This window comes from Phocoena sinus, chromosome 15 (assembly GCF_008692025.1).
Source record: "Phocoena sinus isolate mPhoSin1 chromosome 15, mPhoSin1.pri, whole genome shotgun sequence".
Classification (NCBI taxonomy): Eukaryota; Metazoa; Chordata; class Mammalia; order Artiodactyla; family Phocoenidae; genus Phocoena; species Phocoena sinus.
In genome coordinates, this window is record NC_045777.1 from 51,151,366 (window position 1) to 51,173,525 (window position 22,160).

A 22,160-nucleotide genomic window follows, 5' to 3' on the forward strand; every position below is an offset into this window, starting at 1 on the left:
CACGGGGTCAACCAGCAGGTGACTGAGGTGCCGGGAGCTCTTGGCTGACAAACACAAGCGTTCTCATGACTGACCGTGAATTGCTGTGGTAGTTCCATAATTGCACAGTGGTATTGTTCTTAATGCTTTTAAAATAGGACCTGTGTGTGCATGCTATGTAGGTGAAAATAAATGGTGCGTGTCCCCGGGAAAGGAAAAAAACCGAACAGGCAGTGTTTGTGAGACATGTTGCTCTCTGAGGTGCAGCTCAATACCAGCAGCAACCCCATGCAGCAAGAGAGGACTGGGCAGCGGGCTGGGCCAACCACAGATATTTGCACAGGTGAATACAGTTTAGTAAAGGAAGTCAATCGAAGCATTCAGATGAGAGGGGAGGAGAGAAGTGGTCCCACTGAGCTCCACACCCCAGGCATCTGAAGGGAAGCTGCTGTAGCCCGCGTTCATGTATTAGTCCAGCAGGTGACTCCAGGCCTGCCCCCAGGAACTGACCGTAGACAGGCTTTGACCACCCCCCCCCCATGCAGGTCCCCAGTGGTCTTAGGTGTAAGGCCCCAAATTAAGACCCAACATTATATACCACTTTGACATCTGAAACCAGGAGGCCTTTGAATGTCCTAGCTACAAGTTCCCCACCCCACTCAGCTTCCACAGATAGGGTCCCCTAGCCAAACAGTCCCCCTTATCAAATGGAACACAGCCCCTGATGAGCCATGAGCAGTGGGCTTCAGTTCCCCGCCAGCCCACGGATTACTCAAGCAAGCACATCACATCCTCCTGTGGGAACCAGGAGGCACCTGCCCTCTTATTACTACAAAGCCTCCTCCCACAGCCCCTGCTGGTTCACTGTGTTCCTGAGTGCAACCCCATATGGCCCTGAGTGGTGTACAGCATCCTCCTTCCCTGGGCTGTGAGTGTAAGTGGCTAATACACTGCTGTTTCTGATAAAAACACTCACCCGCTAGAAAGGAATGTTCTCAACATAGTAAAGGGCATCTATGAAAAACCCACAGCCAATATCATACTCAAGGGTGAAAAAACTGAATTCTTTCCCCCTAATATCAGGAACAAGACAAAAATGTCCACTCTTGCCATTCAGCATACTATTCAGTGTTGCACTGGAGTTTCTAGCCAGTGTACATAGGCAAGAAAGTGAAATAAAAGGTATCCAAATTGGAAAGGAAGAAGTAAGAACTACCCCTATTTGCAGATGGCATGATCTTGTATGTAGAAAATCCTAAGGAATATACTAAAAAAAACTGTTAGAACTAATAAATGAATTCATCAAGATTGCAGGATATAAAATCAATAGACAAAAATCTGTCATGTTTCTGTACATTTTCAATGAATAACCCAAAAATGAAATTAAGAAAGCAATTCCATTTACATTAACATCAAAAAGAACAAATTACTTAAGAAAAAGTTAACAAAAGTACAAAACTCGTACTCTAAAAGCTATAGAAAAAAATAAAAGCTATAGAACATTGTTGAAATAAATCAAAGAAATAGAAAGACATGTTCATGGACTGAAAGATTAAATATTGCTAAGATGGCAATACTCCCCAAATTGATCTACAGAGTGAAATGCAATCCCTTTTAAAATCCCAGCTGGCTTCTTTGCAGAAATTGACAAGCTGGTTCTAAAATTCACATGGGGGACTTCCCTGGTGGTGCAGTGGTTAAGAATCCACCTGCCATTGCAGGGGACACGGGTTTGAGCCCTGGTCTGGGGAGATCCCACATGCCGTGGAGCAACTAAGCCATGAGCCACAACTACTGAGCCCTCGAGCCACAACTACTGAAGCCTGCATGCCTAGGGCCTGTGCTCTGCAACAAGAGAAGCCACTGCAATGAAAAGCCCGCACACTGCAACGAAGAGTAGCCCCCGCTCGCTGCAACCAGAGAAAGCCTGCACGCAGCAACGAAGACCCAACACAGCCAAAAATAAATAAATAAATTTATTTATTTATTTATTTAAAAATAATAATAAAAAAAATTTTTTTAAAGCTATAGAACATTGTTGAAAGAAATCAATGAAATAGAAAGACATGTTCATGGATTGAAAGATTAAATATTGCTTAGATGGCAACACTCCCCAAACTGATCTACAGAGTCAATGCAATCCCTTTTAAAATCCCAACTGGCTTCTTTGCAGAAATTGACAAGCTGGTTCTAAAATTCACATGGGGGACTTCCTTCGTGGTGCAGTGGTTAAGAATCCACCTGCCATTGCAGGGGACACAGGTTTGAGCCCTGGTCTGGGAAGGTCCCATATGCTGCAGAGCAACTAAGCCCATGCACCACAACTACTGAGCCCACACACCACAACTACTGAAGCCTGCGCACCTAGAGCCCATGCTCTGCAACAGGAGAAGCCACTGCAATGAGAAGCCCACGCACCGCAACGAAGAATAGCCCCCGCTCACCACAACCAGAGAAAAAGCCCGCGCGCAGCAACAAAGACCCAATGCAACCAGATAAATAAATAAATAAATAAAATTTAAAAAATAAAATTCACATGGAATTGTAAGGACCCAGAATAGCCAAAACAATCTTGTAAAAGAACAAAGTTGAAGGAGTCACACTTTCTGACTTCAAAACTTACTTCAAAACTACAGTAATCAAAATAGTGTGGTACTGGTGTAGGCTAGACACAGAGATCAATGGAATAGAATGGAGAGTCCAGAATAAATTCATCCGTATACAGTCGATTGATTTTTTGACAGAAGTATGGGGAAAGAATAGTCCTTTCAAGAAATGGTGCTGGGAAAATCAGATGTGCAGATGCAAAAGAACGAAATTGGGCCCCTACCTCACACCATATACAAAAATTAACTCAAAATGGAACCTAAATGTAAATGTAAGAGCTAAATATAAGAATTAAAACTATAAAACTCTTGGAAGAAAACTTAGGCATAAGTCTAATCCAACCAACACCTGCTACAACATGGATGAACCTTGAAAACATGATGATAGGTAGGTAAAAGAAGCTAGACAAAAAAGGTCACATTTTGTATGAATCCATTTATATAAAATATTCAGAATAGGCAAATCCATAGAGATAGAAAGTAGATTGGTGGCCACCAGGGCCTGGGAAGCAGAAAATGGCGAGTGATTGCTAATGGGGATAAGGACTTTTTTTGTGGGGGGGAGATGATGAAATGTTCTAAAACCGATCCTGCTGATGGATGCACAGCTCTCTGAATACACTAAAATCACTGAAACACACACTTTGAACGGGTGAACACAAAAGCAGATATGAGAACCTGGCTGTCTTCTAGAGACTTCTATGAGGCCAAATAGTAAAAAGATTTGCCAAAATGTAAAACAAAACCACTCTTCTTGCTAACTTTTCTTGTTTATTTTGGAAACTACATTTATTTTTCATAAAACATGTTATTTATGTAAACATCTAATGGATTTATTACTGTTATTTTTAGCCGAGTTAATAAATTTTTAATTTTTTCTCAAGTTTAATTTCTAGTATAATAAGTGTCAACGGATATACCCAGGATTGGCTGATGAGTGTGTAACCTGCATGATCACACAGGGCCCCAGGCTCAGAAGGACCCCATACTTGGCTTCATGCTCTGCTGTCTTAAACTTCTTAGTAATTTTATCTTTGAACTTGTGTTTTATAAGTGAAGTCGATGGGGCAATAGAGCATGTGCTGGAACGTGGGTATCAGCACAGAGTGTTCCCCCCTCCGCAAATCACCGCCTACCTCAGACACCCATTCCTCAGCCTTCTGGTGCCTTGGGTCTGCCCACAGGGTTGCCAGATAAATACAAGACACACTAATTCAAATTTCAGATAAACAAAGAATACATCTTAAACTTAAGTACAGTTGGTCCTCAGTATCTGCAGCTTCCACAGCTGCAGATTCAACCAACCGTGAACTGAAAATATTTTTTTAAAAATCCAGAAAGTTCCAAAAAGCAAAACTTGAATTTACTGTGCTGGCAGCTGTTTACATACCATTTACATTGTATTAGGTATTATAAGTAATCTAGAGATGATTCAAAGTATACGGAAGATGTGCAGAGGTTATATGCAAATACTACTCCGCTCTTTATAAAAGGGACTTGAGCATCTGCAGATTTTGGTATGCTGGGGGTCCTGGAACCAACCCCCCCACAGATTGGAGAGACACTGTATGTCCCCAAAATTGCATGGGACATACTTATGTTAAAGAATTATTCATTGTTTATTCAAAATTCAAATTTAACTGGGCATCCTGTATTTTCATTTGCTAAATAAAAATCCTCCCCACCCAGCACCTTCCTTCTCAACCTGCAACTTCAGTGCCCAGAGACAGTGGGGTGGGGTGGGGAAGGAGAAGCTGTGTTCTGCATCGCTCCACCCCAGAGCGGGAGCCTGGATGCAAATGAGGGAAGAGTCAGGGTCAGGCTAAGTTTCTCACAATGGGGCAAAACAGCCCCACCCAAGACACCCTCCTCCTGGCAGGTGTGAGCCTCTTGCCTACCCCCATCCAGGTACCTGTGTGGCCAGGCATGGCAGTTTATCCTTAGAGGTTGCCCATCCACCGTCCGCCATGGCTTGAAACAGGCCCACCCACGAGAAAGAGCTGCCTGGCTTCAAGCACCCAGCCAGGCCATGGTGCATCACTCCTGGGACTGGCAGGAGGGGGCTGTCAGGCTGGGGTGTGTGAGTCACCTGGCCCTGGGATCCTGTGAGGGTTCATGGCCCAGGAAGCATGCCTGGGGCCAGCCCTGCACCTCTTCCTGCTTCCTCACTTCCTGACTCTGCCTCCCGTTTGTGCCTGCCCTGCTCCAGGGACCCTCTGGGGACAAGCTAAACAATACAAATAGAGTAATTTTAGTGGTTCTCTATACCAGTTAAATTCTCTCAGGCTGCATTGAAACAGGCATTGCAGGATATAAAGATAGATGGTAAAAGTCATCCTAATATTTAAATTTTTTGTTTTCTTAGAATGACATTAAATAGCTAATAAAATCACCATGACACTTTGAGTGCATGCACGCGAGCCAGAGAGAGAGAGAGGAGAGATTGTGGGAAAAAAAGGAAAGCTTCTATTTTAGTACCTTTAACAGCACTTGCTTCCTGCTTTTAAAAAATGGGATCTCACATTTTCATTTCGCACCAGGCCCTAAGAATTATGTAGCTGGCCCGGGATTTACTCCACACATAAACAAAAGCCCTTTGGGGTCTTCAATAATTCTTAAGAGTGTAAAAGGAGTCCTGAAACCAAAAAGTTTGAGAACTGCTGTCCTAAGAGACTAAGAGCTTCCTAGCTCAGGACCTTTGCACACACTGTTCCCTCTGCCAGAAAAATGCTATGTCTGCTTTCTACCTGTTCCTCCTCCTATTTCTTAGGTTTCAACCCAAAAGTCACTTCTCAAGGGAATGTCAATGAGTCCTTGTATTTGTTTCCTGTCGCTGCTGTAACAAATGTAATCTCTTATGATTCTGGAAGTGTAACATCAAGAAGTCTAAAATCAAGGTGTCCACAGGGCTGGTTCCTTCTGGAGACCCTAGAGGAGAAGCCATTTCCTTGACCTTTCTGGCTTCTCGAGGCACCCACATTACTTGGCTTGTGGCCCCTTCCTTGCATCATTCAGATCTTGGCTTCCATCCTCACATCTCCTCTGACTCTGGCTGAAGACTCTGGCTCCTTCTCATAAAGACCCTGTGATGACACTGGGGCACCAGGATAATCCAGGGTCATCTCCCACCTCCTTAACTAAATCTCATCTGCAAAGCCCCTCTTACCTTGTAAGGCAGCGGTCCCCAACCTTTTTGGTGCCAGGGACCTGTTTTGTGGAAGACAATTTTTCCACGGACAGGTGTGCAGAGGGATGGTTCAGGAGGTAATGCAAGTGATGCGGAGCGATGGGGAGCGATGGGGAGTGATGGGGAGCGGCAGATGAAACTTCTCTCACTCGCCCGCCGCTCAGCTCCTGCTGTGCAGCCGGTTCCTAACAGGCTGCAGACCACTACCAGTCCACAGCCTGGGGGTTGGGGACCCCTGCTGTAAGGAACATATTCACAGGTTCTAAGGATTAGGACATGGACATCTTTGGGGACCATTATTCAGTCAACCACAGTCCCCCACCTGATGTCCTCTCCCTTCCTGGCACTTATCAGATTGTGGATACCAGGGGTGACTATTTGTTTATTTTCTGTCTCTCTCCCAGACAGACCCTGTGCTCTTCCAAGCAGGGACCACTTGTGCTCTGTTCAAAAGGCACCTCCAGAGCCTGGCACATTGCCTGGTGTATGTGGTGCATGCCTGGCACATATTTGGGGAATGATAGAAATTAAGATTCTCTGTGAAACAGCAGCCAACAAGTCCTCCTCAGGCACATCCGAGTGGCAGATGAAGAAGCTAGGCCAGGGTAAGGATGGTTCCAGGGTCACACGTCCTGTCTGATGGGCCAGCACACCTCCCAGGACAACCACCTTCCCTTTGTTTCCCAGTCCCCGCCTCTGTCCTTCCTCTCTACGCACCGGTGACCAAGGGGAGTGATGCTCTGCTGTGTAGGAGCCACGGTCCATCTGCCCTAGGAGATGACAGAAACCCACTCTGCACCGAGACGCAGAGATGCAAACCAGAGGGTGGGCAGGGGTTCTGGGGCATAGGCACAAGTGGGAGAGCTGGCCTTGGCCCTGGTCTACCCTGTAGCTATTGCCACTGTCAAATCAATCGGCTCTCTCCAAGAGCTCTCCCCTGGCAGGGTTAGAGCAGAAGTCCGTCGTGCAAGGAGAGAGAAACCAGGGTCCAGAGGCCCTGAGAGCAGAAACGCATCTGAAACAAGGAGTCAGGAAGCAGGTACAATGTCTCTGCAAGATTAGTGCACAGGGGGGAAGACAGGCATGAATTCCTTCCCTGCAGACAACTCCATCCCTCCTGCGTTTGCACCATGACAGAGTATGAGAGGGAGGGATGCTCGAGCCACCCTCGTTCTCCTGGCTTCCCTCAGCTGGGACAGGGGACACACCAACAAATCATACCAGGATGTGAATGCAGGAGGGGGCACCGGCGAATTCCAATCCAGGGCCTGTCAGCCATGCCACCACCCCTACTCCCCACCAGCCACCGCCCCGTCTTACTCCTGCAAAGCCCAGCTCCCAACTCCCCCTGGAGGCCTCTGCCACCCTGATCCGGCAGCATCCCTTTGGGCCCCCACACCCCGTCATCATCCTGAGAGGTTAAGGGTTTGGGCTCTGGGGCAGACCGATCTGGGCTGAAGTCTTGGTTGGGGCTTTTCTCAGCTGTGTGAGCTTCAGTGAGTCACTTGGCCCCTCAGAGTCTCAGTAAAATGGGAACAATGGTTACAGCCACCTCACGAAGCCATTTAAGGCTGCAGAGAGACAATCCACGCATGCCAAGGGAGTGATGGGCATGAAGTAAAAATCCAGTAACTGGACTTCCCTGGTGGCGCAGTGATTAAGAATCCGCCTGCCAGTGCAGGGAACACTGGTTCAAGCCCTGGTCTGGGAAGATCCCGCATGCCACAGAGCAACTGGGCCCATGTGCCACAACTACTGAGCCCATGTACCACAACTACTGAAGCCCGCGCGCCTAGAGCCTGGGCTCTGCAACAAAGAGAAGCCACCGCAATGAAGAGTAGCCCCCACTTGCCACAACTAGAGAAAGCCCACACCAAGCAATGAAGACCCAACACAGCCAAAAATAAATAAATTTATAAAAAAAAAAATCCAGTAACCAGCAGCTACAGTTACACCTGTGTCACAAGTACCACGGTGCCAGTCATCACACTGTCAGCCTCACCAGGTGTCTTCCCTGAGTTTCAGGCTGGAAGGAGGCAAACCAGCCCGGCCAGGGGAGCTGGAGTCAGCCTTTCCCTGGAGGAGAGAGGAGGGGACCAGAAGGGCAGGCACAAGGAAGGTGGTCGTCAAGACGTGGACAGACACCAAGACAGAGAGCTGGGCTTCCAACAGCCCCACGAGGGTCTCCCTTTCCTTAGGGCTCCCTTGCAACAGCAGCACTTGGGAGGAAGTTCAGCCCAGGGGGCTGCTCTGAGGGTCCCTGCCCACAGAGCCACAGAGAGGGGGCTTCTGACAGTGACTGCGTTGCTGACCTGCAGCTGTGCCCCTGAGGCCTTATTCTCCAGGGCTTCCTGCCCCACAGCCTTTTCTTCCCTCATTTCAGGAAGGAAACACAGGCTAGAGGTCCACAGGGCATCTACTGAGCCAGCGTCCACAGAGCACTGTACAGGGGACCGGGCCCACACAGAGACGGGATGAGACGCAGCTCTGCCCTCAAGGACTCACCTTCTGTCAGAACGAGGCACCCAGGTCTCAGAGGCTGTAGGTGAGGGGCCATGATTGAGGCACGTGACCGGGCCTTAACAAGGAGGGGGCGGGGGCAGGGGGTTGGGAGATTCTGGGGGCAGTGAGGCAGCAGCCCCAGCCCAGCATTAGAATCACCTGACAGCTTGTTACACAGAAACCCATGGCCCCGTGGACCTGCTGAATCCCAGAGTGTGGAGGGGCCTGAGATCCCCAGGTGTGTGTGAGGTAGCCAGACTTGGAGAGACTGGGAGATCTAGCCTGACAGCGGCAGGGGACTTGGCCCCCCCAAGGGAGGATGCCCGGTAGGTGGATTCAGGGCCAGCCCAGGGCAGTGAGGTCACTGCTCCCCCCAGACACCAGCCTCTGACAGCTTATCTTGTGCCTCAGAGTCCCCGAGCAAAGGTCAATCCTGGGGTCATTGCTTTGGGGGTCTGTGGTCATCAGAGTGATGGCCCCCCAATATGTCCACGTCCTAATCCCTAGAACCTGTAAATATGTACTTTATATAGCAAAACAAACTCTGCAGATGAGACTAAGTTAAGGATTTGGGAGAGATCATACTGGATTAGCCTGGTGGGCAAATGTCATCACAAGAGTCCTTAAAAGTGGGGATCTAGGGCTTCCCTGATGGCGCAGTGGTTGAGAGTCTGCCTGCCAATGCAGGGGACACAGGTTCGTGCCCCAGTCTGGGAAGATCCCACATGCCACGGAGCGGCTGGGCCCGTGAGCCATGGCCGCTGAGCCTGCGCGTCCAGAGCCTGTGCTCCACAACAGGAGAGGACACAACAGTAAGAGGCCCGCATACCGCAAAAAAAAAAAAAAAAAGTGGGGACCTTGGGAATTCCTTGGCTGTCCAGTGGTTAAGACTCCAAGCTTCTACTGTAGGGGGCGTGGGTTTGATCCCTGGTCAGGGAACTAAGATCCCACATGCCATGTGGCACAGCCTAAAAAAAGAAAAAAAAAATTTTTTTTAAGTGAGGACATTTTCCTGGCTGCAGTTGGAGAGATGTAACCATGCAAGAAAGCTCAGAAAGATCTGAGGCATGAGAAGGACTTGGCCCACTGTTTCTGCCTTTGAAGATGGAGGAAGGGCCAGGAGGCAAGGAATGCAGGTGCCTCCAGAAGCTGGGAATGGCCCTCAGCTGACAGCCAGCGTGGAAATGGGAACCTCAGTCCTACAACCACAAGGAACTGAACTCTGCCAATAGTCTGAGCAGGAAACAGACTCTCCCCCGGATCCTCCAGAAGGAATGCTGCCCTGCCCACACCATGATTTTACTGGTGAGACCCATGCTGGACTTTTGACTTCCAGAATCGTAAGATAACACATTTCTGGGACTTCCCTGGTGGCACAGTGGTTGAGAATCCGCCTGCCAATGCAGTGGACACAGGTTTGATCCCTGGTCCGGGAAGATCCCACATCCCACAGAGCAATTAAGCCTTCGTGCTACAACTACTGAAGCCCACGCACCTAGAGCCCATGCTCCGCAACAAGTGAAGCCTCTACAGTGAGAAGCCTGCATACCGCAACAAAGAATAGCCCCCGCTCGCCACAACTAAAAAAAGCCCACACACAGCAGCGAAGACCCAATGCAGCCAAAAATAAATAAATTAATTAATTTTTTAAAAACCACATTTCTGTTGCTTTAAGACACAAGTGTTACACAACTTTGTAAATCAATTATACGTCAATATAATTTTTTTTAAAAAGCACAAGTGTGTGGTGATTCGCTAAGGCAGCAATCGGAAGTGAATGCTAGGTCCTTCTTGCAATGTCACCAAGCTGCTTCAAGTTGGGAGGCCAAACACCATGTCTCTCTCCCCCATTCAGGACACGTGTTTACTGAGGCCCCACTGTGTCCCGCCAACCCAGGCAGACAGCCCGCACCAAGGCCATCCCACTTCCAGGACCCACGCAGGAGAAGGGAAGTGCCGACTGTTTTTCTCCACCCCTGTGCTACTCTCCTGGGGCTGCAGTAACAAAGGACCTCAGACTGGGTGTCTTCAAACAAGAGATTTGTTCTCTCACAGGTGAGGAGCCCAGAAGTCTGAAATCAAGTTGTCAGCAGGGCTGGGCTCCCTCTGGAGGCTGTGGTCAGTGGTGGGGGGATCCTTCCTGACTCTTCCAGCTTCTGGTGTTGCTGGGCATGTTTGGTGTTTCTTGGCCTCACTCTTATCTCTGCCCTGTCATCACATGGCCATCCTTTCTGTGTGTCTCTCTGTGCCCTCACCACTTAAAAGGACATCAGTCAAACGTATGGACACCAAGCGGGGAAAGCTGGGGAGGGAGGGAATGAATTGGGAGATTGGGATTGACATATATATATACACTAATATGTATAAAATAGATAACTAATAAGAACCTGTGGTATAGCACAGGGAACTCCACTTCGTTGTACAGTAGAAACTAACACAACATTGTAAAACAACTATATCCCAATAAAAAATAAATAAATAAATAATTTATATTGATTATTTTTATCACTAACTAATAAAAGTACACACACACACACACACACACACACACACAAACACACACACAGAAAGGACACCACTCATTGGGTTTAGGGCCCACCCTGACCCAGGATGCTCTCATATCAAGATCCTTAACTAATTGTATCTGCAAAAATCCTATTTCCAAATAAGCTCAAGTCACAGGTTCTGGCTGGACATGAATTTTGGGGGGGATGCTATTCAACCCACCAGAGACCCCTTGGGCAGGTAAACTCCTGTGGCCTCACTTCCTGTCTGCTGAGGCAGGAGCCTCCTGAGAAAAGTCTCAGTTTCCCACTCCTCTCATGTTCAGGGCTCTGAGGGGTCCCTCGGAGGACCTTGGGCCCTGAAGAGTGAGTTCTGCCCAAATCACGCCAAGCGTGTCACAGGACTAGAAATGTTCCCAGAAAAGTTCCTGGTGGTAGCACATACCCTTAACACAACCCCTCCTAACTGCTGCCTGGAGAGGACACAGACTGTTCCCATCACTGTCCACCAGCTCCAGCTCGATGCTGCCGTAGGAAGGAGCCCAGGACGTTGTCATCAGGTTTGGGATTTTTTAGCCCTGGCGTTCCTCCCTTTCCTTGACCTATCCTCCAGACCAGAGGCTCTGTGGGGTGGATGGGGACTTTGGAAGGACTACGCACATCTTCCCCATGACCCAAGGACCTGTGTCTCAAAGCAACTGTGTTTACAGCAGGACAGGGACTAAATTTGTTTGTTTCTGGCAGGAATTAATATTGAGCTTATGATACTTAATAAAAACCAGACTGTACCCCACGGGGTCTCATCCAGAGTGGCGCCAGGCTTCCCAGTACTTCGGGGGAGGGGTGGTGGGGTAAGTGACCTGGTGGGGGGGGGCTGCCCACCCATGAGGACCCACAGGCAGAAACCACTGGTAGAAAACAAACCACTGTCCCGAAGCTTCCAGACTCTCCTCCACACACACCTCATCATCCAGAAAGTGAGTGTGGCATGAACCCTATCTGAGCCCTGCTCCTCTCTTCCAGGACATTCTTCCTGGCTGGCCCACCTTGTTGTGTTTGTTTTCTATGCTGACCAACAAATGACCACAAATTTAGCAACTTAGTTTCTGTGAGTGGGGAATCAGGCACAGCTTAGCTCAGGGTCAGCCAGGATGGGAGGGGGGTCTCTTCTGAGGTCCGGGGACCCCTCCCAAGCTCCATGGTTGTTGGCAGGATTCATTTCCTTGCATTTGTAAGACGGAGGTCCCTGTTTTCTCACTGGCTGTTGGCCAGGACCCTCAAAATTCATGTTGAAATCCTAACCTCCCCAGGTGATGGTATTAGGAGGTGGAGCTTTTGGGGTGACTAGGTCATGAGGGTGCAGCCTCATGAATGGGATTAGTGCCCTTATAAGAAGATACACTAGTGCTTGCTTTCTCCCTCTGCTCTCCACCACGTGAGGACACCTAAGAAAACAGCCAACTGCAAGCCAGGAAGCAGGCCCCACCAGACAGCAGATCTGTCAACACCTTGATCTTAGACTTCCAACATCCAGAAAGTTGAGAAATAAATGTTCATTGTTTAAGTCACCCAGCCTGGGGTATTTATTGTAGCAGCCCATGCTAAGACACTCCCTTTTAAAAAATTTCTCGGGCTTCCCTGGTGGCGCAGTGGTTGAGAGTCCGCCTGCCGATGCAGGGGACACGGGTTCGTGCCCCGGTCTGGGAGGATCCCACATGCCGCGGAGCGGCTGGGCCCGTGAGCCATGGCCGCTGAGCCTGCGCGTCCGGAGCCTGTCCTCCGCAACGGGAGAGGCCACAACAGTGAGAGGCCCGCGTAACGCATAAAAAAAAAAAAAAAAAAAAAAAAAAAATTTCTCATTGAGGTGAAATTCACATAACATAAAAGTAACCATTTTAAAGTGAACAGTTCAGTGGCGTTTCGTGTATTCACAATATTGTGCAGCCATGACCTCATCTGGTTCCACAACGTGTTTATCACCCAGATAAACCCCTGTAAGAGCCCACCTGATTAGGTCAGGCCCACCCAGAATGCTCTTCGTTACGATGAACTCAAAGTCAACCGATTAGCAAGTAAGTCACAAGAATGACATCCATCAGGTTCACTCTTAGGGGGAGGAGATTTTACAGGGTGTGTACACCAAGGACTGGAGATCTTCAGGGCCATCTCAGAATTCTGCCTACCATGCCTGTCCACCAAGGACCAGCCCTGAGGGGCTGCTTCCTCTCCCTGCTCTAGGCTAGCATCCACTTGAACCACTCACACCACAACACCAGCAATGAGGGCCTGAGCCTCGGGCAGACGAACCTGGGTGTGTGTGCTCTGCCACCTCCTGGTAACTCATATCCCTTCTCTGCCTCGGTTTACTCATCTGTAAAATGGGGGTAATGACACAGCTACCTGGTAAATAAAACAGCATTGATTGAGCATCTGCCTGATGCCAGCCCTGCACTAAGTACTTTCAATACATTCTTCTGTGCAAACCTCACAACCACCAATTCCTGGTACAGAGTGAGTGCCCAGGAAATGCTAGCGGTCATTATTACACTGGCGTCTGCCTCCTTTCCTTCTTTCCCATTCTTTCTAATCCCCCAACTTCTGGGCTCTGTCTGAGCCCCCACGAGGCTGGGAGCTCCCTAGGGATAAAGGGAATCCCAGATTTGTTTCTCCTCCTTCCTCCAGGCCTTGCCTGGGATTCTGCGCCCCAGAGATGCTCTCTCTTAGCCTGCGGGCGTCTCCCCACTTCACACCTGACAGGACCAGCCAGTGATGAAGGCATTAAACACCCCTGTGCCCCCCACTCCCCACCAGAGTCCAGACAGTGAGACCAGGGGTCAGACAGTTTCTGGATGCTTCTCCCCCCAAAATCGGTGTGGTTGGCGGAGGGGTCGACCTGCTCCACAGCTGCTCCCTCTTCCTTCTCCTCACGTGGGAGACAAGCTTCCCTGTGGCGGTCAGAGCGTTCTTCATCTCCAGATTGGCTCTCCATCAGGTATTCCATCCTCCCTCATGGCAGATGGAAGGGAGTGATAGGATCTGACCTGCGGGTGGCTGCGGGTCGGTCAGCTCTTCCCCCCCGCGCTCTGGGCAGCTCAGGAGGCCTGAGAGTGAGACTCAGGAGAACAAGACCTCTGATTGTTCTCCACTGCCTGACTGCGGGCACCGCTCTCCCCTCAATCAGAACTGTCGTGTATGAAATCCTCCTGGCAACAGTTTTGCATTAACTGTCTTGGTTGATTGGCTGTTTTGGTACAGCTCTTCCAGAAAAAAGCACAGGCAATGTGGCTCAGATTAAGCAGTATAAAGGGAATTCCTCAGCCTCAAAGCCCGGAGCTTGGCTCTGAGCAGGAGGAGGGTCCCCAGCCTCTTGTCTGATGTCCCTGGCAACTTGGGCAGTTCCCATGCTGGTGGTCAAGTTAGAGAAGTCTCATCGTTTCTGAAAGGTGGGGCCGAACGTCTCAGGGCAGCAGGCTCTCGGGCAGCAACATCGCCCAAGGTCGGTGGTCTGCAGTACTTACTCTCCTGGAGGGTATCCTTGGCTTTCATGGCCCACCATCCATCACGTCTGCCTGGGAACCACCATGGACAGAGGCCTCAGTGAGCCAGGCCTTCAGGGCATTCCCAGCCAGGCCCTACCCTCAGCTGTCAGGAGATACAGCCCTGGCGCCCTTGTCCAGAGAGTGGGTCCTTGCCTCCAGACCCCAGCACACTGGCCGGCCTCCAGGGAGAGGCCTAGGCCAGCATGCCCACCTTCAACCCCACCCAGGGTTTTGAGCAAATCTCTTCTCCCCAGGCCAGCTTGCCTGGCACAGACTGTGTTCCCAGACGCACCACCCTTGCCCTGGCAGCAGACCAAAAGCCTCCAAGGGGGGCAGGGTGGGGTGGGGTGGGATGGGCTGTGAGAGGCTGCTGTACCCGGCCAGTGGACACTCTGTCTCAGACACATGCCCAGCCCAAGGCCCCAGCAGCCCAGGACCCAGAATGTCCCAGAGCACAGTTTACGTCAAAGACAAAACCCCAGTATGATGTGACTTCCCTGGCGGTCCAGTGGATAAGACTCTGCTCTTCCAGCTTCCACTGCAGGGGGCGTGGGTTTGATCCCTGGCTAGGGAACTAAGACCCCACATGCCGCATGGCCAAAAACAACAAAACAAAACAGTATGAGGGCTGTGGTCCAGGGTTTAGCAAGGGGCCAGGGCTGCAAAGGAACAGCTCTGGCACAAAGGACACAGGGCTGGTGTTCTCACTGTGTTTTCTTAGATTCTGTGCTTGTCTATTTCACATCATTAATCTCAGGGCCAACCTACCAGCCACAGCTGTTTACATCTGCCTTGGATCCAGAGCCCAAACCCCCCACCTCATCCAGCCCCCCACCACCACCACGCCAATATTGCCCGACCTAAGTCACCCAAGCCAGGGACCAGACAAAGACAGACAGCCCCTATGCTGGAACTATTCAAACTAACCCATCTTAGGCTGTCCGCCCTGCCCTGCCTTTCCCTCGAAAGCCCTTGGAAGCCCCAGCAAAGGCTCTGGTCTCAGCTTCTCTGGCTTCTTTCTGCCTCCTGGCCAAAACTGGTGCTTCCCCATGTGGCCCTGCATGGCGTGGCATGCCCCTTCTCTTCGGAAATGTAAGTAATAAAAATATTCTTTTATGGGACTTCCCTGGCGGTCCAGTGGTTAAGACTGCGTTTCCACTGCAGTGGTCACAAGTTTGATCCCTGGTCAGGAAACTAAAGATACTCTATGCCAGTGTGGCGCAGCCAAAAAAAAAAAAAATAAAAGTTCTTTTAATGGCATTGGCCTTGGCCTCTCTGTGTCATCACTCAGTCACCTCCATAAATTAAAATCCCAAGGGCATATTCTGAGACAGTTCGCTCACAGTCTGGATCTCTGGACATAATTGCAGGTCCTGGATGTTCACAACCAGGCGAAAGTCATAAGAAAGAATAATCTGTAAGCAGTTTCTGGAGCAGTCAAAGTTGGGAAGAAACCTCTTACCTTCAGAAACACCAAGGGCCCCAGAGTTCCAGTGGTTCCTGAGACTCTAGGGAACCGCATGTGCCCATGAGGCCCAGACGCACCACCTCCAGTGTGTTAGGCCAGGGGTGGTGGGGGCTGCTTCTCCACCCAACACCAGCCCTCTCATCCCCAGTTCTCACACAAGAAGCCCCAAGACCCTCTTCCCAGAACCTGGAAACCCTCCACCTGACAGCCTTGCTCAGAGCCCACTCTTCCAGGTGGCCCTGGCCCCACAAGGCCTTTGGTGGTCCCCTGAGCCCACAGAGCAATTAAACAACCTGGTGTGTGGTTTTCAATCCACCTCCCGTGATACTGGGTTGGTGTGAGTCCATCCCCTGAACTGTATTCTCCACCAGTGAGGCCTGCACATGGTGGCCCCTCAGTGGCACTGTTCCCCAGGTTCAGGCCCAAGGAGCCTAAGTCCCACTTCTCCCTCTCCCCACAGGGACTGTGTGACCCAAGTGGCCTCGTTCATCTCTGAGATGTCAGGACCCTCCCTACATCTTGGATGGGGACAGAGCAAACAGGAAGGACGGGTGGGTGACAGTGGGCAATCTGGCCAGCACTCCCCTCTGGCCAATCCCAGCCTGGGCCAGAGTGGTCAGATTTGCCCAAGGAAGTACTTTAGGACCCAACCCTGTCAATCTTGGCGGATCGTTGGTGGGTACGTGTCCCATTCCTTGTTGCTAGCAAGGCCAGAGCCCAGCCAGGGCACAAAGCGTTGCCCTGTTCTATGTCTTTCTTTAAGATAACATAGTCATTTCTTTCTCTCTGATGTAAAAGTCTCCACTTCTGGCCGAGATAGAGTAACAGGGGCTGGATTTACCCTTCTGCTTGAAACAAGTGAAAAACAGGACAAAACCTACAAAACTGTGGTTTTCAGACATTGGACAGCGGGCAGCACAGGACAGTGTTGCTGAGAGACAGGAAACAAGGAGGTGAGTCTCACAGTCACCCCCTGGGGCAGGGAGGGTAACCGAGGCAGCCAGGCAACTCCCCAGGAAGAAGAGCTGGACTGAGCCTGCAGGAGACCAGGAGGCTAGAATCTGCGGGAGAAGAGAAAGCCACAAACAGAGCGAGCCCAGAGACCTGTGGAGGGCCCCCCCCCAACGTCGGCTGAGGGCTGAGGGGCACAGGTATGGGACACGTGGCTGGGAACAGGGCATGCTCCCAACAGCAGAGCCAGCTCTGTGCGAAAGTTTCCCTTCAGCTCTCTTGTGGGAAGAAGGCTCACTTTCCACCCCTGAACCGTGTCTCACTTAACTTCCACCCTGTTCCGTCTGTGGTCTGCATTCCCTAATGATTCCTTCATTTCCTTGGAAAACTAAGAAAGATCTCCCACAACCTTCTCTCTCTGGCCCATCCCTATACTGCTGAGTTTTCTATCAAGTCCTTTTTTTAAAAAATGGAGGTGAAATTCACATAACAAAATAAACGGTTTTACAGTGGACGATTCAGCAGCTTTTAGTACATTCACAGGGTTGTGCAGCCACCACCTCTACCTGGTTCCACAACATTTCCATCCCCCAAAAGAGAACCCTGTGCTCATTAAGTGCTCACCCCCAGCCCCCCTGACCCCGAGCCCTTGGAAACCACTGATCTGTCTCTATGGATTTGCTATTCTGGAAAGTTTGCATACATGGAGTCATACAACATGTGACCTTTTGTGTCTGTCTTCTTTCAATCAGCGTTTTTTTCAAGGTGCTAATGTTATAACGTATCACTACTTCGTCGCTTTTTATGGCTGAATAGTATTCCATTGTATGGATGGACCAGAGTTTGCTTTTTCCTTCACTCATTGACGAACACAAGTTGATTCCACCCTTTGCCTCTTGAGAATACTGCTGCCATTAGCAGTGGTGTACAAATTTTTATTTGCACACTTGTTTTTAATACTTCTGGGTGTATACACGGAGGGCTTGTTTTATATTCAGTTTTCTTAACCAGCCCTCCATCACCTGATCTCTGCCTGTCTGCCTCCCAACTCGAGGCACCTGCTGCACCCTCCCCCTGTGCTTTTCCTGTTACTTTGGAAGGTGATCCCTCTCCTCAGGGAGCATAAGGTGGACATGCAGGAAAGAGAGAAAAAGTGAGTTCAGAACTGGAGAGCCCCAGGAAGGAGCACAAAGAGCTCCAGGCCACCGGAGTGGGGGCTTCCTGCAGGAGAGGAAGGCCCTGGCTATGGCCATGCCTGGGACCAATGGTTCCCAGTGGCCCAAAGGGTGTCCCCAGGGGAAAAGTGGATGAAAAGGATTCTTTGGGTCCCAAGGCCACCCCTGACTCACTCCCCATCCCCCCTCCCTCCCCATCTTTCCACCTCATTCCCCACCTCCTACCCCCAACCTTCCCACCTTCAACCTACTCCCCACTCCCTACCCCTATGGACCCCCCCCATCCCCCACCTGGCCTTTGATTCCAAGGAGGGAGTCCTCAGGAGTCAGCACTTGCCAATTTAAGAGGAAACTTCTAGAAAGAGAGAGTCCCACGAAAATGAGCCACAGGGCTCATGGTGTGAGCAAATCCCCAGGGCCCCACTGCACAGCTCCCGGGGCACAGATGGAATCCAGAGTCCCAATGGCTGCCGTGGCCACCCAGAGGGAAGCATGGAGGTCTGCACCTTGTCCCTGGCTGTTCTGGAGGTGGTGCAGAGGAACCTGTTCAGTCACCACAGTCCAGCAGCTGCTTGATGGGAACAAGGGACCCCGGTGGGCTGGTGAGTTGGCGTCGGGGGGGGGGGGGGCGGCTCAGGCCTAGGAAGCCAGGAAAGAGGTGGGGAGCTCCCAAGAGATTCAGCTCATTGGAAGGCGAAGCTGGCTTTCCCTCCACGCATCACTCAAGCCCTCTCACTGTGGCCTGGCACCCTCCCGGGAACAGGACAGTCTAAATCTGTGAAGGGTCTCTGGATCTGGCTGGAGGGACAGGTCCCAGATGTGTCCACCCTGGGCCTCACAGGGACCAGCCATGGGGACCAGGAGGATCAGGTCTTTCCCCAAAGCACCCCTTATCCTGGGACAAAGGGGGTTCACTGGTGCTGCCTGAGGGTTCCCCCAAGATCCAGACTTCACTCCAGAGCCCATCTCCCTTCCCACACCTGGCCCTGCCCTGCAGCCACTCTTAGGAGCCTGAAAGGGGAGCGAGCAGGGTCAGTCTGCCAGGCCCTTCCAGCCCTGCCTGCTCTGACCACAGGAAGGCTGGCCCAGCCCTGGGAAGAGGGGCCGCCGCTGAGGACAGGATTCAGCAGGTCGGTGGCCACAGCTGTGTTCTGAGAATCCCCAGGCTGGTGGGGCCTCCCCCAGGGGAGGGAAGGAGTCAGGCTCCGCGGATGGCAGGAGGAGGACGGTCAAGCTACCGGGACTTTCTGGGGCTCCTCCCCAATCTAGAATGAAGATGCACAATAGCAAAGTATCTTGGAGCCAGTGGGAAGGGTGGATCCGGGTCCGATGCCTCCCCTGTCTCCAGCCTGATACAGGGGCCACTCAGGCCCTCAGGGTCTGCTCAAGGTCTCCAGTGCCTGTGTGTGCAACGCTCAGAGTAGAGGACACTGTCCTCACCCTGCTGGACGCCAACCCATACCAACCATGGCTAGAAGGTCTGGAGCTGGGAAAGGACCCCCAAGTTAGAAGCAGCCACCTCCCCAGATGTCTGCAAGCCCCTTCCCAGACACCCAGGGCTGTGAAGAGTCCCCAGCCCCACCCACCCCATCCCAGTCTGTCTGCCCCTTCTCCACTGGGAGGAATAGGAAGAGGGTAATTGGATCAGCATTGCTCACTTCATCTGGAACATTCCAAAATGGAAAACCGACTGAACAGCTGGGGAAGCAATTTAGGGATTTTAATTAAAGGCAGTGACTCTCCCATGGAGCCCCACCTCCAGGCACAGCCAGGAGGACCCCCACATCTGCCCTCAGTGTGTTCTGAGACCCAGCTGGGCACCTGGCGCTGGGCATTGGCTCTTAGGCCCAGTTTCCCCTGGGAGCGGGGGTGAACAGAACAAGCCAGTTCACTCTTTCTCCTCGCTGGTTCCAGTCTGCCTTCTGAGTTGAGCATGGCCCTCAAACCAGACAAACTAGTGCCCCCCGACCCCACAGCTCTACATCCAAGAAACTTCAGGAAGGGAGAAGTGGGTCATGGTGGCAGGTTCGGGAAAGGAGCTCTAAGTCCCTCTAGGGAGGAAATGAGCCAGAGGGAGAGTATAGCTTCCGGTTCTAAGGCTGCCTCCCTCTCAATCTTCACCTTCTGCAGGGAAAGGCATTCCCGGCAGAGGGAACTGCATATGCAAAGACTATGAAGTAAGAAAGACCATGGCAGGTGGAAGAAGCTGATGGGGCAGAAGCTTAGAAGCGAGAGGAGCACACAGGCTAGGGGGCGGAGGGGGGGGGCATGCCTCAGAGGGCCTGAACAGCTGCAGTCAGACATCTGGTCTTCATTCTAGAAGCAAAGGGGGTGGGGGAGAAGGTTGGAGTGTTTTGTTTTGTTTTCAAAGAATGAATAAATTGCCTTCTTTATTTTTTAAAAAAATTAATTTATTTTTGGCTGCATTGGGTCTTCGTTGCTGCGTGTGGGCTTTCTCTAGTTGCGGCGAGCAGGGGCTACTCTTTGCTGCGGTGCGAGAGCTTCTCGTTGCAGTGGCTTCTCTTTGTTGCAGAGCACGGGCTCTAGGCGTGCGGGCTTCAGTAGTTGTGGTTCGCAGGCTCTACGGCACAGGCTCAGTAGTTGTGGCGCACGGGCTTAGTTGCTCCGCGGCATGTGGAATCTTCCCAGCCCAGGGCTCTAACCCGTGTCCCCTGCACTGGCAGGCGGATTCCTAACCACTGTGCCACCAGGGAAGCCCCATTGGAGTGTTTTAAAATAATGGGGACTGGTTTACTCTGAAGACACTCCTGTGGCTGCCGTGTGTGCAGAGAGCTCATCGCCAGAGAACAAAAGAGGTGACCTGAAGCCATCCGCTCATGAGATGGTGAAAGTTTGGACACGGTTATGTCCGGGAAGAAGGAGAAACACGCAGGGACCAGGCTGAGAACAAGGCCAGAGATCAGGGGCTGTCCTGCCTCCCCTCCTGTCCCTGCCATCCAGGACAGGCTGCCATTCCATCCCTAAGTGTGTCCCCGGTCCAGGGAGTGGGGACAGAGCTGCCAGGGCCAGTGCTCGCCACCCAGCGGGATGCCGAAGCAGAGCATGACCCCTCCTCACCATCGTTACTGCAAACTGTGCCAGCCTTCCCCCACACCCACATCAGAGGTCCGCAGCAGGGAGGAGGCTGTGGGTACGTCTCCTCGACATCTGCCCACATCTGCCACCACATTCCCACCAGCCCTGCCCCTGGCCTGGCCCATCTGATACAGACCTAAGGCCTGGGGAGCAGGGGTCACGGCCAGGTCCTGCAAGGGCCCAGGGCATGCCAGGCCTGGGCCTAAGGGGCCCTGGAGGTCATTGTCAGGGCATCTGGTGGGCATCTGGCAGACAGCACTGTGGCCAGGAGCAGGTGACAGTCATTACTGAGAGGCCCTGCATTTCTGGGGGGAGATGGATGGACAGGGCGCCCCAGCCTGCCTGAGTCTGGCCTAACTTGGTTAAGAGCTGAGCTGGCAGCTGGGCTGCAGCTGGGTGTTCATTCTTGCCCATCCCCAGGGGAGGAAGCTGAATAAACACCACAAAAGTGGGGCATGGAGGGCCTGGGGGAGTGGGCGTGCCCTGCAGTCTGGTGGGTGAGGCCTGTGGTGGGCAGTGCCTGGGTAGGTGACACATGGTTGTGCAGGGAGCTCCTTGGAGGCTGTTAGAAGAAACATGCTGGGACTTCCCTAGTGGGGCAGTGGTTAAGAATCCACCTGCCAATGCAGGGGACACAGGTTCGATCCCTGGGCCAGGAAGATCCCACATGCTGCGGAGCAACTAAGCCCGTGCGCCACAACTACTGAGCCTGTGCTGTAGAGCCCATGAGCCACAACTACTTACCCCACGTGCCTAGAGCCTGTGCTCCACAACAAGAGAAGCCACCACAATGAGAAGGCCACGCACCGCAACGAAGAGTAGCCCCCGCTTGACGCAATTTGAGAAAGCCCGCGCGCAACAACGAAGACCCAACTCAGCCAAATAATTAACTAATTAATTAATTTTTTTAAAAAAAAGAAACACCCTGCACACGGGAGTCACCTCATACCCGCTGTCCAGAGATTTCACCAGGTTTCCAGGAGGGAGTGCTCAGTGGGCACAGGGACACAGAATTAGCTGAGGTCATGGGTGCAGCCTAAAGAACCAGACAGACCCAGCTTTAATCCTGCCCCACCACTCAAGCAACCTGGGCCCTCAGTTTCCCCATTCGGAATATGGGACAACCCAGCTTGGCATCCCAGGGCTGAGAAGA